This window comes from Amphiprion ocellaris, chromosome 15 (genome assembly GCF_022539595.1).
Source record: "Amphiprion ocellaris isolate individual 3 ecotype Okinawa chromosome 15, ASM2253959v1, whole genome shotgun sequence".
NCBI lineage: Eukaryota > Metazoa > Chordata > Actinopteri > Pomacentridae > Amphiprion > Amphiprion ocellaris.
In genome coordinates, this window is record NC_072780.1 from 14,858,806 (window position 1) to 14,865,844 (window position 7,039).

A 7,039-nucleotide genomic window follows, 5' to 3' on the forward strand; every position below is an offset into this window, starting at 1 on the left:
ACAAACATCAATCTCACACACTGTTTGTGATGATTTAATGCTTAACATGATTTGCTCTAAATCAAAAATACTGCCAAACAATGGATGATTTGCTTTTAAGGACAAGCTACTCACCTTCTTCCCCAGACATTTGATTTACATTTTGCATGTCTGCTCTCCATTGTATATTGCTCCTCCAAAATTTTTGCACAGCGGGTGCATGACAGCTCCCTGAAAGTGAAGTCAAAACAACTCAATTGCTCCCTGGCGACAGGCTGTTCAGTTTGATATGCAGAGTTTTCAATAAGCCAACCAGACATTTTAAACGCCAGTATCACAGAGGATCATGTTCATGTTACATGGGAAGCCAATATGATGATCGTGTATCACCACGTATTGGTGGTAGTCTAGTCGAGTGGTTTTCAACTTACAAGTGGGGCTCCTCAGTGGGTCAAAAGATAAATCACTGGGGATGTGAGATGATTAATTGGCTAGAAGACTAAACAAATTGGATGAGGAAAAAAAGACCTCAAACGTCTATTTAAGTGAACCCCTGGGAAATAAAATTCATAGACGTGAGGCTCAATATTTTTGTTTGGGAATAAAGGGTTGGTAACAGGAAGGTTTTCTGGAGTAGTCGAAAAATCTTGACCTGAAGACTGAATGTGTAGCTGTCAGATAAATGTTTTGGGGTAAAAATTATATTTTTCCTATATGAAATATAGCATCAAATGGAAATATCCTCGTGTGATGTAACAAGCGCCTGTACTCTACCTGTGTGTAGCACTCCAGCAAATGTGATGCAATATTGTCTGACACTACAGTTAACTCTTCCCTTTTATGTTGCAACTTACTTTTTGACAATTTAACAGGGATCTATGGGGCATAAAACTTTACTGGATGCATAAACTTACTGCAAGATTAACCGGGCTGAAGCTATTGGAAAGCTGTCATGGGAAACTGCCCCTTTTTCCTGAACTTTCACTACCTTTTCCTCAAGCTCAAGCATGAATTATGTAGTTAAGCGGCAGAGAGATAATCGAAGAAAAATCTGCTATGTAGGTAGGCCTTGGAAAGACTGACAGAATGCAACGTGCAACCATCTGTCTGTGTAAAGCATTTTAGACTTTGCCATAATTCCACTAAACAGAAGACGATGCTATTGCTCTTGTAAAACGATGGCAGACAAAGACCCCCGGATTCACATATGTGTTTATTGATGTCAGCCGAGGGGCATTTCAAAAGTTCCCCACTGAAAATAAAGGGTTTCTACTGCTGTGCTTTTGTTTAATTTTTTTATTCACAACACAAGGAAAAAAACTTTAATTTCTCTGACTTTTCAAATGTGTTATATAAAATGAGAAGACACGGAGATCAATACAATTGACATTGTCATGGGATGTAAAAAATAATGATTCTAAATAGAAGAGTGTTATTGAAATATTTTACCTCCTCCATCTCCTATATAGCCTCCAGTAACAGTCCAATGACATGTTTAAACACTTCCTAAGGTTGTAATTATTAATATTTGTTAAATATTGATTCTAGATTGACAGTGGGATAACAAACCAGCAGGGCCTGAGCTTTTAAATTATTCCCTGTACATGAACAAATAGTGTGAAAACAAATGACCATTTGTTCAATTTAGACAGGCTTTGATCGTCACATTTTGTAGACTTTGAATGAAAAGTGTTAGCCGGCACTGCTGGTGCATCCTGACAGTGCTACTAAGCATCAAATGGGCATTATGAGGACAGTAAGCTCTGCAGCTCTTTTGAAAGACTTTTCTGAATCTGACAAGCACACAACACAAGCCAAGCAACTTTGAAACGAAATGTATCTCATTGTTTCCCCCGCAGTGAAAATATCTACATGAACATCCCACACTTAAAATGTTCCCACTGAACAAAAACACACTGATCATGAAAGGTAGCCAGGGCTGTGCACAAGTCCTTTTTCCCCACTACCTGCTCTCGCACTTCTTTTATCACCCACTTTGCTATGGGGAAGTTCATGGATCATAAATATGGGACGTCTTAATGCATCCTATAGCACGCTTCATTCATGCCTTGGAGACATTCATGGCTGGTTGGAGCAGGTCTTGAGAACAGGAGCATAACTTCAATACAACATCGCACACACTTGAGATGCACTGGAAGATGCAATAGCCGGCAGCTGATGGAGGATATCTCCATGCCGCAAATAGAGTGGAAGTGAATTATTAAAAGGGAAACAGTCATTTTGTGAATGAAGACTGTAACAAAAAACACACCTTTCTCTACCTTTCGCGACAAAAGACCACAGCGTGTGCATGCGGTAGGCTGCCAGAATTCTCTGGAGGGCTTTAAAAGCTAATGTTCTGCAAGGATAGAGAGGTTCACTATGAAATAAAGGGGCTGCTAAACTAGCCTGCAAATCCTTGTCCACTGGGCAACAAAAGTGTTATATCCCATAGAAAACAAATGCATCTCTGCTCACAACATGAAGGAAATGGACAGAAAGTGATGTAGAAAACACACAGCATACAATTTTTGTACCCAGTGCCACTAAATTAGAGAATGACCTATTGTGACTCATGATTTTCCATTTCTATTTGTTTTCCTGCAAGCTCAAAAGTAATAGAAGCACAAGTAGCAAGAGGTGAAATAACCATGTATGAATTTTTACATTTAAGTGGTTATTTACTGTAGATGGCAGATGTAGCTGTTGCCTTTACAGATAATTTACATGAAATATAAAAATGAGCTGAATGTGTCAAACGTTAGCTGTTTCCATCTCTAAAAATGAATCTAAATTAGTCCTGGTGCCACCACAAAATACTGTTTTACTACTGATTAGGCTGTTTTACCAATTAGTCTTTTAATCTAAGTGATTCATTTTCCTGCAAAAATCTAAATGACCATTTCATTGCCAAACTGGGTGTTATTGTATAATGTAGCACAGGATATGTAAACACAAGTTTATATATCAAAGTGCAAAACTTTAGAGTTGAACAGGAAAATTCAATATAAATTAATAAAAATAAAGCGGCTATTATATAAGTCAGTCATGCAACTGCAAAATAAACCCAAGTTTCTCTGAAACCCCTTAATTAAATGAAAAAGTTAACTCTGTATATTGAATAAAATGCAGACGCAGTGGATATTTTCCCAGCACTGAGCAGTAATGTTTGCTCGTAGCTTCAAATTCTATGTAAATATGGCTGAATTCCTAACACAGCTGTCATCATTAATCTATGTGTATGATTTTGTCAGACGCCATTGTGGTTCAAAAATCCGTTAGAATGGACTACTGGTTAATATATAATCTTTATAAGCCAAGTTTCAGCTGTACTAATGCTGTATTAAAATCCGGTATATGTGAACACAGAGAGCTGGGGATATGCAAAGACATATAAAGAGCTTCTATGGCAAATATGCAACGCCACCTTTTTGTTCTGTAAGAATTTAAAGTACTTTCAATACTGTTGCAACCTTGGGTCTTTAGAAACTTTTACATTGAACAGAATCAGCCTCTGTTGCTATTGTGCAGTGATAAGAATGAAAAATATTTCCTTCAATGGATTAAGACATTTCAGAATAAAAAAAAAAAAGCATGCTTTAGTTGACAATGTAATCGATTATGATGAATAATTGCAGGAGGTCAGATTTGTCCTATGTCACATTTAGACTCAAGTCCTGTTTTTACTCACTGTTTGGTTATTGTTTGGCATTAAAACTATTCATTTGGGTTTCAGAAAATGTCACGGTTAGAATTTATCCGTTCACATCATGTGTGAAGCTTCTCTTCCATTTTCTGTGTTACCATGGTGACCAGTCCTGTCCCATCTAATATATAATTGAAACAAATGGCAAATATATGCTGATTAGAAACATATAAACAGACAAATTTAATCTGTGAGAGAATACTCTTCACTCAATATGAATTGTGAATGCAGCCTACTAATATGGGAATATCAGCTTCAGGAGGCAGGGTTTGAAAGACAGATAACTCCTTTGCCAACTTGTTTTGCAGCCTGATGCAGTCAACTTCTTAAAGGGACGCTGTGACCCCACATGACATCTGGCCAAATAACTCTTTTATTTGAACTTTTCAGATGTTTTAGGAAATTGTACGCTACAAAACTCATGCCAGAAACCCCACTAAATCACTCAGTGGCATTCCTAATGGTCTAAATGAGACAGTCATAAAAAGTCCATGAATCAGCGAGCTGAAATCAGTCATGGTGTAAGACATTTTTACTTGGCTTGTGAGTAATAAAACACAGACTAAAGAAAACGGCTGAGTTTTACCTCACGTCGCTGACTGAAAGGAATAAACAAACTAATAGATTCAACAGGATTGATTTGCTGTTACTTATAACATCAATACAAATACTCGAAAGCTGCAGGCAACACTGAATAAGGGAGTATTTATTGAAAGCCTGCAGTAATCAAAATTTACACATCACCATATAGTATCCCCCCCCCATGTTATAAACTGACTTCCTATTATCGGTATAAATTCCACATTTATCTGTTAGCTTTAGTCTGTATCACAAATATTGGCTTTTTGAATGTCATGGCAAAATGCCACCCAGTCAATGGAAGTACATACAACACAGATAATGGTCCACGGATAGCCATTGTATGTAGCCTGAATGCGCGATAGGTAATATTTTTATTTGACTTGTTTAAATGATTGTCTGATTCAGTGGGAAATATAGACTGAAGGAAAATGTCAGACTTTTGCCAATATCTGACCGTGAACAGCACTGATACTAATACTACAGTATATCCTCGATTGACTCTGGGATGCTGTGGGTTATTACAAGGGGACGGAGACACAAATTGAGTCATGATGGGACTAATCACTGTAATGCTACAAAAAATAAGAGCAAGCCCTGAACTCAGGGATGGGCCATGAGGGGCTGACATTTAAAAAATGTCCTCAGGGAGGACCCACTGCCTCCCACAGTAGGAAGCCTTGTAGATGTCCCTGACTGCTTTAACGATCCTTATTCATCTTTACCAACTCGCCTTCCACATCTGAGACACAACACACACTTTCCTGCACAGACACACAGATGTACATGTTAGAACAGTCAACCTGACTTCAGTGATGCATTACAACCTTTTTGTAGTCTAAATAGCATAGCAGATGAGTTACAGATGTACAGATGTCGCATATGAGTTGGGAAAAGACATGATACCAACTGACAAATTACCAAAGAGGGTCTTAAAGAAATGATCAGGTTGCTCAACATGTACTATTTAAATACGACCCAGCGTCTTTTTTCTCTCAAGTTGCCACCCAAGAGTTTCATTAAAAATACAAGGCACAAGTTGAAAGAGAGATGTCACAACTGGAATGTTATGCAGCTACAACAGACTCAACGGATCCCTACACAAGTCTTCCTGACTACTTCCAATGGAAAAAGTCACTGTTTGCACACAGCATTTCCCCTGGATGATTATACAAGTGAGAATATTGCGACAAGGATATTAGAAGCGCCAGCTGCTTGGGGCTTAAATGAGATGTTTAACACCAGACATGCAAATAAAATAGTGAAGGCAGTCGCCCTGAACAAGGGGACCGAGTTGCAGTGCTTTGGCCACAGACAGCATCTTGCAACTGGTAAGTTATACTAATCCTGTAGCCGTTGTATTCTTTTCTTTTAAGCTACTCAGGTAGATTTAAAGATATTTTTCAACACTCTCACACAAATATTTTTTTGTCTGCACATGACAGGGGTACAAGTTTTACTTCACTGACTGGAAGAGCAGGAAGACAAGTGAAGATGTGCAGCACTTTATTTCAGTGTCAACATCCTCTTTTTCCACTTGATTGGCCTTTCATCACACAGCATGTGGTGCCGACAATGAAGCAATAGGAAGAAGGAGCGGAGGATGGAATGCATTGGAAAGGAGATGAAGCACGGACACGGAATGACTGCTGATGGTCTTTATTGAAGCATCTCACAAGACACAAAAGGATGACTCAAATCGAAACCTTGTGCCACATTCACCCACACACAAACAGAGTGCTCCCTTTTTCAAGCACAACATGACAATAAAGCCATCGTCAAAAGTCTAAGGTGCCAACGGCCTACACATTCAGGAGGGGATAGGAGGAGATGGGTGGGTAGAAGAGCGAAGGAAAAGAGCTGGAAAAACTCAATTGCCTGCCAACCCCTTCCTTTCATTTGACTTCCAGAATAACCAGATCTGAAAAACGCTCATGTTCAAATAAGATCAGTCCCCACCCTTTGTTTCTTACCATCTCTCTCCATCATACTGCGTTTATTCTACCATGTCATTTTGTTGAGTATGGAAAAATGTGGTTCAACTCTAAATTCCTACATTTAGGTAATCTCTTTTAACACCTCAATATGGCAGAAAAATGGCAACATTACAAGCCGTGCTCCTCCTACGTGCCTCCGTGTGTCCAACTCTCTGTGGCAACAGTGTGAGGAGGAAAATCAAAATGCAAAAAGTTGGGGGAGTGGGGGTGGCGGCTTATTATGGCTCCCACTGGAGGATGTTCAAAAGAGCTGCGCTCTGACACCCGATGTGCTGTGTTTGTTGCGTTCTGTTTTAATCTAGCCTAAAGATATATGTTTATCAAAGTGAATTTTCAGTGTCTGTTTTCAAGGCTTTGCTGAAGCTTTCAAATCTCCCAGAATTCAAAGGAGCAGACCAGAAGATGAAATGATGAACACATCACCAGTTCAAACTCACCAAGATGCAGCAACACAGCACAACAACAAATCACTGCAGTAATGTGATGAGTCTACAACTGTAAATTGATATGAAAGCCAATGTGCAAGAGATTGTGTGGGAGGAAAAACCACCAATGTCAGAAAGATTTTTTTCTCGTGTAGATGCAAGAATTCTCCTGTAAGATCTGTTGTTGCACACAACAGGTGTTAAAAAAAAGACTCAGTTCAGTGTTTCCTTTGAAACAGGCTACAGGCAGACTTGGTAATGGCTTTGTTGTTTGGTGTGTTATCTGTTCTTTTGTGGATGTAGATACAGAAAGGTGAGAAATTAAGGGGAAAATGTAAATAAATATGTAGAGA